This window comes from Choristoneura fumiferana, chromosome 22 (assembly GCF_025370935.1).
Source record: "Choristoneura fumiferana chromosome 22, NRCan_CFum_1, whole genome shotgun sequence".
In the NCBI taxonomy this organism is placed as follows: Eukaryota; Metazoa; Arthropoda; class Insecta; order Lepidoptera; family Tortricidae; genus Choristoneura; species Choristoneura fumiferana.
Window position 1 is genome coordinate 2,503,893 of NC_133493.1, and position 12,791 is coordinate 2,516,683.

Genomic DNA, 12,791 nt, shown 5'->3' on the forward strand with positions numbered 1-12,791 from the left:
GATTCTCAATCATAGAAGTTGCTTAGGTACTGAGCCCAATTATAATTAAGAACTAAATATGAACAACCGTGAACACATTCTAAATATTCAAATTCAATTTCACGAACTCGGCAGAGCAAATTAACTCTTCGGCAAGTGGGTCGCACTTGCCCCCGAGTTCGTATTAAAATCGAATAAACATAATATCGTATTTTGACAATTTACCAGACAAGGGCTCGAGATTTCAGTGGGGATGAGAAGTGGAAAATGGTGGGTTAGGCCGGGAGTTGGGATGGTTTTATTGCTTTTATTTTGACTTGTTAAATGGGACAAATCTTGGCCGTCGAATTTAGCCCACTTTCTTTAATAGTTTTAATTTTCAAAGATCTATCAAAGAGACTCAGAGATACCACAGGAGACCGAAGAGCTGGCAGTTTCCTCGCTCAACGCATCAGTCTTGCGATCCAGCGGGGAAATGCTGCAGCATCTTTGTACCATGCCGCAGGGTCCATTTTTAGATTTAATATAATTTTAGTTTATTTAATTTTATTGTACATAATATACCTATTTTATAGTTGGACCTGTATTATTTTGGAATATAAATAAGTTAATAACTATTAGATCCACCAGTGGTAGTCACAAACTTTCATATTAATTTTTTAGTAGAATGTGTCAGCAAAAAGTACAGTCAGTGAAAAAAAAGTTGAAATTTATCATTTTCATTATTTAATAAAAACTTTTAGGGACTATACTATCTATTATAGACATAATATTCTAGGTCGACGTGTTCCTGCATCATCATCACGGGTATACCAGTGTCAAGCCCTGGACAAGGCTTGACAGAAATAAAATTTATGAAGGTAATTAATACTCTGAAATTAAGTTTACATTTTTGTGATCATTGAAGATTCAGATAACTGAAACCATCTGCTATAATGACATCTGCAATTTGAATGTACTGCGTGTAAATTTTATACGGGCGTATACTTTATCCACCTATAGTATCCAGTAATACGACTGATATAGGTTAATAATTTTGTTAAATAGTGTTATTAATTAGGTGTAACGATTTTTTAAAGTCCGACTGAGCAGCAATGTACGCAGTCCAACTTATTTTGACATAACAAGTAATTTACAGTTTGTTTACTTTATTTTTTGTAATATCTTTTAAAAACTGCCTTTTTCCCCATGATTTTGTCGATTAATAGGAACAATCAGGGCTTAATAACTTGACCAAAGAAAGATTTTTCAAGTAAATCGTTACTTGCAATGGAAATGCGTTAGTTCTTATGCCATTGCAACTCTTGAATCATTTACCTTGATATCTTACATTTTTCTATTCAACTACTTATCGTTTACACATCTTTAAACTTCACAGAAAGTGGTGATAGTACCTAAGATGCAGATTTCTGATAAATTAACGTAGTAAACTTTAAAACTAAAAACTGCATTTATCAACAACATCATTTAACGACTGACGTTGCTCGTCAGACACTTTTTAATATCTGTTTTTGATAAAATTATTGCTCTTCACCTTGAAGTGAATAAAAAGGTTTGATTACAATTAAAACTCAACCACAAAGAACAACGAAGAAATTTAGCAATTGACTTTGTAGAGAAATAAAAACTTTTTGATTTTTGCTCGATACAAGTTTTCAGTCTCTGGTATGACTGCTTTCCTGACATTATTTGTCATGTTGCCGTCAGTGATCAAAATTGTTGAAAATGCCGCGACCGTCGAATTTTCCTCCTAATGAACTCGCTGATATGGTTTTGATTTACGGTGAAGCTCAACAACGCGGCCAAAGGGCTTTAGAAATGTACAGAGAGCGTTTTCCTAACAGGCGAATTCCGCGAAATTCACGAGTAATCGTTAATGCTCTTCAGCGTATTCGCGATGGTGGATAGGTCGGTTTGGCCCTCGTCGGTGGCCTGCACGCTCCCCTGACTTGACACCATTGGACTTTTTCCTATGGGGGGCTGTGAAAAACGAGGTTTACTCACAACCAAGAACCAACAGTGGAACAATTAAAAGATAAAATAAGTGAAGTATTTGAAAGACTGCGAGGGATAAATATGAGAAGTGTCAGAGAGTCTATCCACCGTCGCTGCCTCACTTGCATCGAAGTGCACGGCCATCACGTAGAAAATTGGTATCTCAGGCGAAACAATCGGCGTGATTAGTTAAGATGCTTTTGTACCTACTTTATTAATAAAGTTATGAGTATAATTTTCAACTTTTATTGCATAATCATCACGTCGTTTTCCTCATGGGATGGCAGAGCATCGAATGTGCAATAATTACACATTAACAGCACGTTTGAAATTGATTTGTTACATTAATTAATAAAGCAAACTAATTTAAATACTGACATGACATGACACATCGGTACGTTAATTATTGTGGATGCAATACATTGCGTGCTTAATTATTATGTATGAAAAAAAAAGAAACCCAATTTCCTGAAGAAATTAATGTAAATAGGTTACCTAGGTCTAATACTAATCGCCATTACAATATACGCCCGTATAAAATTTACACGCTGTATAAAATTAATAATGTAATGATATATTCAAGCTAACTATTTTTAAACACGCAAAATAAAATAACTCTTTTGTCGTTATAAATTTAACATCTCATTACAATACCGTTCAATATGCAATCCCACGAATCCGTAGCAATATTTTTTAACTTTTAATTCAGCTTGCTTATTTTCAATTACTCTTTGTAAATACAAAAGAGGCGTTATCCATGGAACGAATACAAAGATTTTTTAAGTTCAATGCTAACTTAAAATTCAATTTTTAACTTTATTCACAAAAATATAAATTAATCGATAAAAATGCCTCCACCTCCCGCCAAAAAACGGAAAATAAGAATTTCAGGAAAGGTTTTTCCTTACATCGTTCCAAATCCACGTTAAACGGTTTAAACCTCCCCCCATTTATCGCGGGGGTGCCTGAATACCCAGGAAAGGGTAATGCTATGTGTCAGTGGATTCATTGAGCTTAATTCGAAAGAGATTAAGTGACGGTTTTGAATATAACGTTTCCGTTTTTTTTTGCAAAATAAAACTGTTTCCGAAAGAAATCCTCGAGCTGTCTTAAAGGTTGTAGGTTTATTTAGACTCGTACTCGTACTTACAATTCAAAGGTAAACGAGGGGTTTTAAAAGTTTAACACCAACATCTGTCTGTCCGTCTGTTAAGACCTTTTTCATCAGGAACGCATAAAGACTCAAGGTGAAGTCAATATCAAATACTCAAGTCTGCTACCCTTGGAGCATTAAAAAATTCAAGGTCAATGCAAACAACGGTGGAAACAAATGTTCATTTACTAGGTAAGTACCTTTAATTTTCATGCAACTTCGCCCGCGTGGAACTCGGTTATCGCGCTCCGTTCCCTCGGGAACTGAGCATTTGTCTGGGATAAAAAGTAGCCTATATCACTTTCGGGCCCATAAACTATCTCTATGCCAAAAAAAGACGGACAAACATACAAACACACAAACACTATTAAGATTATTATAATCTAGTTAAAACATAAATAAAACTAATTTAAAATTATTACTAATAGTAAAACGAACTAATAACTAAACTATAACTAGAAAAAAAATGTTAAAGTATCCCCCACGGCATGGACCCAAAGAAGCTGGCAGCATTTCCTCGCTGTACTTATAGGAATGCTGATACGTTTTGTTCATTTATTAATATAAAGGTGCCGCCAAACCGCTGCTTAAAAAACGGTGACGGTACGGAATCGCAGTGACGCATCGTATGCGCACCGTTTTTAGGGTTCCGGAGGCAAAACGGCAAAAACGGAACCCTTATAGTTTCGCCATGTCTGTCTGTCTGTCTGTCTGTCCGTCCGCGGCTTTGCTCAGGGACTATCAATGATAGAAATCTGTAATTTTGTACGAATATGTATGTAAACTGTGCCGACAAAATGGTACAATAAAAATTTTAAAAAAAAATGTTTTAGTGTACCTTCCGAGACGTAAAGTCGAGGTGATTTTTTTTTCTCATTCTTGCTTGTAGTGTGGGGTATCGTTGGATAGGTCTTTTAAAATCATTAGGGGGTTGCTAGAACGATTTTTCGATTCAGTGATTTGTTTGCAAAATATTCAACGTTAAAGTGCAAATTTTCATTAAAATCGAGCGTCACCTCCTCTAAAATCTAAACCGGTGGGTGGAAATATTTGAAAAAATCAGGATGGTAGTAAGTATATCAATCTTACAAGGAAAACTATAACGGCTAAGTTTGCTTGAGAATTATTAGTAGTTTAAGAGTAGATAGCAGCCTAAGGTATAAAATATACCTAAACTTGGAATATTCCGTACAAAATACGAAATCCTCAGAAAAATATTACTTGTTTTTTTCGTAATGGCTACGGAACCCTATTTTGGGCGTGTCCGACACGCTCTTGGCCGGTTTTTTTACATTCTTTCCACACTGCTGCTTAAAATACGCAAACGGTTCGGAATCGCAGTGACGTGACGTAAACGTCACGACTTTTGTTCGGTAAAGACCTGAAGTTTACGACACGTCACTGCGATTCCGTAGTTTAAGCAACGGTGTGGAGAGCATGCGATAAAAGCGGTGCGAATACGGCGCGTCACTGCGATTCCGTGCCGTCACCGTTTATTAAGCAGCGGTTTGGTCGCACCTTAAATCACAATACATATTTTAAAATAAATACTTGACTTTACTTTATAAACTTTCTGTTTGTGGGTGTTAGCACCTCATTGCCAAATCCTCATTAGGCAAAGAATCAACTTAATGCACTAGACTAAGGCATTGTTTACACTAGAGCATTGTTGGCATGCAAGCCTCGCATTGTTTCATACAAAATAATCCACATAAATAGTTCGCATCACCTGCTCCGGCTTAAGCCTTCGATAACTCAGTCGGGCAAAACGCTGGCGGTTAATTATGGGTGTTTATTACACCGTGACGTAATAGGTAATTAGTTTATTTATTGTAGATAATAAAAGCCGTGGTGGCTGAGTGGTTCCACCTATGGCCTCTCAAGCAGAGGATCGTGGGTTCAAACCCCGGCTCGCACCCATGGGTTTTTCAAAATTCACGTGAGAAATTACATTTGAAATTTACCACGAACTTTACGGTGAAGGAAAACTTGGTGAGGAAACCTGCAGAAACCTGCGAAGCAATTCAATGGTGTGAAGTTTCCAATCCGCACTGGGCACGCGTGGGAACTACGGTCCAAGGCCTCATTCTGAGAGGAGGCCTGTGCCCAGCAGTGGGACGTATATAGGCTAGGATGGGATGATTCTAGATATACACCGTGTTATTCTTGATTTCCGTTAACTATACATACATTCGGGCAATATACGGAATCCTACCTTCAGCACTTATTTTAAAATCCGGCTACTGTATACTGACGCGGGACAGCCAAATGGTTAGTGCCACTTTACCAAGTAAAGGGAGAAAGATCTTCGATTGGCGACCACAAACCGGTAGACTAAATGTTGGCAGGCCTTCCACTATTGTATTGACGGCAAAGCGGGAGTTGCGTAAAACCGGTGTATGCAATTGGCGCGTTTTCGTTCATTGTGGCATTCTAAGCCTTAGAATCTAAGGCATTGTTCAATTGTCTTCTGGCACACGATAAAAATGAGGGTGACATCTATTTGGCATATTTTGTAATGCCCGAAAATTATTACGCATAACAGGTTTCGCATAATTTATTTACACCGAATCTAAAAGTTAACGGCGGGGCTACGGCGACTTTATCACAGTGATGTCCCCGCATTATAAAAATACTACCACCCACTAGTTACTAGTTTCCAGAGAAGTAGATTAGATTAGTTTAGTGAGCTTAGGTAATAATAAACAGAGCAAAGTTGAGGAAAATCATCGTTTCTGTTGTAATATTAAACGATATTCATTTTATTATATCGGCAAATTACATTATGCGAAAGTAACTTTCTGCGTAACTAATTTCTGCGTAAGTCACTTTCTACCTAAACAATATTCGGAATCCGCATTCGGCTTAAATTGGTTATATGCGTAATGCAATTCAACGTAATATAATCATGCGAAAACAGATTATGCAAAATAGAATTATGACATAAAAGATATGCTTAAACAAGGGGAACCTAATGATGATGATGATTTACATTTTTATACGGATGACTTTACACCAAAAACAATCATCAATATAAATAATAAACAACACTGCGGTGTGATAGGCGTACACATAATCCTAGTTTTAACGCTCCTCTAATCCGCGGTTGGTACAGTGGGCCGCAAATTTATGTCTCGCCTTGGTTGTATGCAGGAGGCTATTCAATTAGGAATTTGGCGAGCCCAGCTAATTGGTAACAATTATAACCTAATTCTCTCTTCCAAGTGGCTACACTTCTAACAGAGTGCCCGTGATCGTCGTCCGTGGATCAAAAATGAAACTTGTTGACGACTTTCTTGGGGAAATCGTGTGGGGGTTTTCCCGTGTCTTTCACACATGCAGAGGCCCTATTACTATGAAGTGCAAAATTTGAACTTCGTATCTTGACGTCTCGCTGACGCTAATATTGTTCAATACGAGAGTGAGAGGGACGGTACGATGCAAACTTAATTGTGACAGATGACATTTCTCTCTGTTCGTTTTCCTACTATAGGTGTGATGCCGCAATAAAGTCGCTTTACAATAAGAACAAGCAAATTTAACTGGCCTCTGGCCTATATAAAATCAACACCTGGAACCTGGATTTCGTAGTTATCAATAGAGAGCGCTGCTTCCCTCTCTCACTTCAGATCCACTTTACCTTTTACGACACCCATGGGAAGAGATGGGTCCCTCCTATTCTATAACCATGTACACTCAAACCAACTGAATTGTGTCCCACTATGGAACCTTTTCGTAGAAAAACTCATAATGACATTGCATTGGTTAACAAGGTCATTATGACACTTACTGTGAGACTGTTCTACGGTGGGTCAGGATTCAAGTGGTTTGACTGTACGGTACTGAACACTAAGATGACATATTTAGCTAAATTGATACAAAATTAGTGAGTGCATTAAGCTCAAAATCACTTAGAGGGCTATACTCGGGGTTTCTCTGCAGGATAGAATCAGAAATGATGAAATCCGCAGTAGAACTAAGATTACCTACCGACATAGCTCGAAGAATTGCGAAACTGAAGTGGCAGTGGGCGGGGCACATTGCTCGCAGGACTGATGGCCGATGGGGTCTGAAGGTTCTCGAATGGTGTCCGCGGACCGGAAGACGAGCTGTCGGTAGGCCTCCAACAAGATGGAGCGATGACCTGGTCAAGATCGCGAGATCGACTTGGATGCGGAAAGCACAAGACCAGTCTGAGTGGAGAGCCTTGGGAAGGCCTATGTCCAGCGGTGGACGTCTTTCGGCTGACATGATGATGATGATAATCATGACATAAAATTATACCCATTGTTAAGGGGATCCCATGCCCCAATGACCTTCGATTTGAATTCCTTAGTTTTCTAATGTTTTTTGTAGCTTATTTTATTAACAACAACGGCTTAAAGCAATATAGTATTCCATATTTACTTCAAAGTTCATTGTTTTTGAGATATTTGGCATCAAAGTTGAACAATTTTAGGCCAAAAAACTGGTTTTCTGGCCATGACTTTTGTGTTAATTAGTTTGAAATGAAAGCCCTCGACCAGTTTTTAGAGACGTCAAAGACAAAACCAAATATGTAGATTTCGTATACATATGTTAGCTCTTTCACGTCAATACATTATACATAAACATCACGCCTGTATTCCAAATGGAGTAGGCAGAGCACACGAAACGTTACCGCTTCGGAGCCACTTTTAGCAATTTTAGGTTTTAAGTTGGACAAAAACGGTACAATAGTGACAGGTTGCTAGCCTGTCGCCTACGGGTATACCTTAACCTATATCCTCAGTCGCCTCTTACGACATCCACGGAAGAAATGGAGAGGTGTAATTCGAACCCGACACCACACGGGTACAAAGGTAAAACCTCGGGTAGCCCCTTAAGCAAATTAACTCGAGCGAGATCGACTAGATCTATTTCAAACCATCATCTTCATCATCACCAACGTCACCAGGTTAGACAGCTGCTAGTTTGCGCCTGCAGTAGCTCTGTCTACCCTAAATGAACACCCTGAAGTCTAGGGCCTAGACAATCGTCTTTATCATCATGATCATCATCTGAAAGACGTTAACTGTTGTCACAATGAACGACAACTTTTCAACTGCATAAGCAGCACCGGCCGGTTTTTTTATTTCTTGACGGAACTCTGCAAAGTAACGCTCGTATATGCAGCAATGAGGGCTATCGCGTATGAATTCGCCACTAGAGGCGCTAGTGTAGCGTGAGGTCTCAGAAATGTCAAATCTCATAGTTTTTGGGTGAGCTACGCGGGTTTATTTATAATTAGAATAATTTTGTGAATATTTTGCAATATCTGAAATTAATTATGGCAAATATGCGTTCCGGGGCAATGAATATCTGTGTTTTGAGACAGTTTTGTCTTTCGGAAACCTTTGTCTTCCCTTTTTTCCGAACAAAACGGGACTATGCAACACTGTGGCATGCTCGATATTTTATGGTACGGTTTTAAGGTGTATTAAATATGATTTTAATCTAAACTTTGTTTTCACGCCCGCAATAACAGACTTTGAAAGCCATACTTAAAAACCGGCAACGCACTTGTGACTCTTCTGGTGTTGCAGGTGTCCATGGGCGACGGTAATCGCTTACCATCAGGCGATCCGCCTGCTCGTTTGCCCCTATAACATAAAAAAAAAAAAAATACCTCACGCAACAGAGCGCCATCTAGTGAGACAAAAAACGATAGCCCTCATTACGAGTACTCGTATCTATCAACTATCGTCCAAGTTTTTTTTAAAGAGGGCTAAGTATTGCCATATTCAATAAATGAAACGTTATTTTATCACAAATATTTTCTTCGCATTTAACTGGAGGGTTGACGTCTGAGCTTACACCTCTCAGTTTTCCGGAATTTATGTGCCATATTTCACTTGGAAAATTATCAAGAGCTTTTCAGTGAAAGAAAACGTTTTATACCTAACCTAATCAACAAAAAGTTGGAAAACCCCCGACTTTGTCAATTCAAAATTCAATATCCAATAAACAAAAACCGCATTCAAATCGGTCCACCCGTTTAAGAGCTACGGTGCCACAGACAGACAGACAGACACACAGACATACAGACACACATAGCGGTCAAATTTATAACGCCCCTCTTTTTACGTCGGGGGTTAAAAAAACTGAGTCAGCCCTAAAGCAAAAGAAAGAAGTTAAACTAAAACTAAGTACCTGGAAATCTCGGTTTGAAATCACAGTGACTTCCTATTCAGCGAGTAAAGTACGTTCTTTTCATAAAATACTTCGTGTAATTGCTTCCAACTTATTTGACGCCTTATTACAGTAGTTCTAAACGTTTGGTCGAGATAATCTTTTGAAATATTAATTCTGGAATTTATACTGGAAATATTTATTTTTAACCCCCGACGACGCAAAAAGAGTGGTGTTATAAGTTTGATCGCTATGTGTGTATGTCTGTGTGTCGGTCTGTGGCACCGTAGCTCTTAAACGGGTGGACCGATTTGAATGCGGTTTTTTTTATTTGAAATAAGGATTTCAAATAAAAAAAAAGCTTAAGGTTTGCCAGAGAGCGATGGAGCGCAGCATACTAGGTGTAAAAAGGACAGATAGAATCCGAAACACTACGCTGCGCTCAAAAACACGTATAGCCGACGTTGGGAAAGATACTGCTAAGCTGAAGTGGGACTGGGCTGGACACGTCTGTCGCATGCACCCACAGAGGTGGGCTCACACAGTCACTTGGTGGGCACCGGAGGACGGCCGTCGACGGCGAGGTAGACCGAAAAGGAGTTGGCGGGGCGATTGGCCTGACATTGCGCTGAACCGGGAGGTGTGGAGATCAAGAGGAGAGGCCTTTGCCAGCAGTGGGACACTATTGTAGGCTAGTTAAAAAAAAGGATTTCTAGCGAAGGTTCATAGACAAATCGGTTTAGCTGTTTTTGAGATATTGAACTCTGAAGTGACAAAATCGGTGGTTTTCCAAATTATTGTTGGTTAGGTGATAAAAAGGGACTATTTAGGGGTTTCGTTTATGATTTAAATGTGTTAGTAACCCCCTACTCAAAATAGGCGTGTTATAAGATTAACTGTCTGTCTATGCATTGTAGCTCTCAAACCATCAAACCGATTTCCATGTGGGTTTTTTTAATGAAAACGAGTTTCCTTGTGGCGTTTCTTATGTATGTTTCATTGAAATCAATTTAGCCGTTTTAGAGGTATTAAACTTTAAAATTACAATGTCGGGGGTTTTTAACTGCTCTAAGTTGATTAGGTTATTACAGGTATAAAGAACGACGACTTTTTTCAAATTAAGTACCGACTTAACAGTTTGTCAATTACCGTCAAAACTATAACAAACGACGTCAATAATCTATCTTTAACGACGTCCTTTCATACAATAAAACAACCATTAATTGCTTATTTATTTAACCTAAAAACGTCACACGAGACGCCATTTTGATAAGACGCGATACTACATCGTTAAGTTGCAGTAAATCGAGTTAAAACAGTAGAATTATGTTGCTGTCATCAACCGCAAACTACAAGTGAACAGTGCCCTTAGTGTAAGTTTTCGGTTACAAAATAAGTATCGATTGCGTTCGCGTTAAAATCACAATTTGTATGGAAACACGAACATCGCAAACGTTCCGCTAGAGGCGCTGTTCGTGTCTCCATATAAATTGAGATTTTAACGCGAACGCGATCGAGACGTATTATGTAACCGAAAACTTACACTAAGGGTACTGAAACGATTAGTTTGCTCATCCGCGATCTTTATGACAGCTACGTTTATGCAATAATGTGAGTTCATGCAGTTCCTCCACCATCACACTGTAATAACCTAACCAACAAATAATTGGCAAACCCCCGAATTTGTCACTTCAAAGTACAATATCTCAAAAACAGCTAAACTGATTTTGATGAAACATGTCTAAGAATCATCGCTAGAAAACCTGATTTCGAATAAAAAAACGCATTCAAATCGGTCCACCCGTTTAAGAGCTACGGTGCCACAGACAGGCACACGATATAGCGGTCAAACTTATTACACCCCTCTTTTCGCGTCGGGGGTTAATAAAATAAGCTAACCAACAAACCCCTGACTTTGTCACTTCAAAGTTAAATATCTCAAAAACCGCTAAAATGATTTTGATGAAACATATCTAAGAACCATCGCTAGAAAACCTGATTTCAAATAAAAAACCGCATTCAAATCGGTCCACCCGTTTAAGAGCTACGGTGCCACAGACAGACATACAGACACATGTAGCGGTCAATTTTATAACACCCCTCTTTTTGCGTCGGAGGTTTAAAAATATTCTACTGTTTCAATAAAGTACACTGTTAATAATCGTCATTAATCATCGCTGCTATAGAGGCAGTGAGAAAACTTGTTGCTCGATTAATCTAAGATGTTTATTGCCCGTTGCGGTTTAAGTTTAATGTAGGCAACTTTAATTGAGCAAGTTAATAAACTGCAGGAGTTTTCAACTTCGATGTCTTGTGAAGTTGTGTTTTTAACTTAGTAGTATACGATCAGTGAATAATCTTCATATAAAATGCTAAGCTTGGATTTAGTCTATACTTCGATTACTTACCATAAAATGTGTAGAACCGTTATGTTTTCTGCTTTATGTCATCTTATAGAATGCAGTCATTCATCATCCTATAGCCATATATGTCCTACTGCTGGGCACAGTCCTCCCCTCAGAATGAAAGGGCTTGGGCCGTAGTTCTCACGATGGCCCAGTGCGAAGAACAGTGAGAATGCAGTAAGTTAGGTTAGGTTACTTTTATATCAATTCTGAAGAAAATTCTGTTTCATAAATAAATAAAATGGAGAATGAAAATTATGAAAAACAATATGCTATATTAGAGCTGATTATTGTATCTGTATGTCTACATGTAACTTTGTATATGGAGCTTCGTAATACTGAAGTAATAGCTCAGTAAAGGCAAGAAAAAAACGTACGTTCATGAAGACTTATTGTATGTGTCGAACATGCGTAAATGTTGCTGTTTTGTTCGTATGGTTGCAGATTAAATATATTGGCCTAAACCTCGATAACTCGAAACACATTTTTTTGCCTACTTGTAGCAAGCCGTAGGCCAGTACTTTTGTGCGAGTGATTCGTTCAGATGCTTGAAGATGAGATACTAATTTTATACTGTGGAACCGCCGTCTAGGAATAGGTTTATCTCTTCGGTCGTAAAATTACTTCAGCGGTGTAGCAATGAAATGTTTACTGTTAGTTTATGTGAGGTTGGTAGATGATGCCGTCTGGCTTTAAGTCCAACATTTGTATTAACAATATCGATTAAAATTATTACGAGGTAAAAAAAGGGATTATTCAGGATTATGGCTGCAAATAAAACACTCATTTAAAGTTAGAGCATTTATCATGAGTTGAGATGTTCATGTATTTTTTTTTTTATTCGACTGGATGGCAAACGAGCAAGTGGGTCTCCTGATTGTAAGAGGTCACCACCGCCCATATACATCTGCAACACCAGGGGTATTGCAGATGCGTTGCCAACCTAGAGGCCTAAGATGGGATACCTCAAGTGCCAGTAATTTCACCGGCTGTCTTACTCTCCACGCCGAAACACAACAGTGCAAGCACTGCTGTTTCACGGCAGGATTAGCGACCAAGATGGTGGTAGCAATCCGGGCGGACCTTGCACAAGGTCCTACCACCTGCAA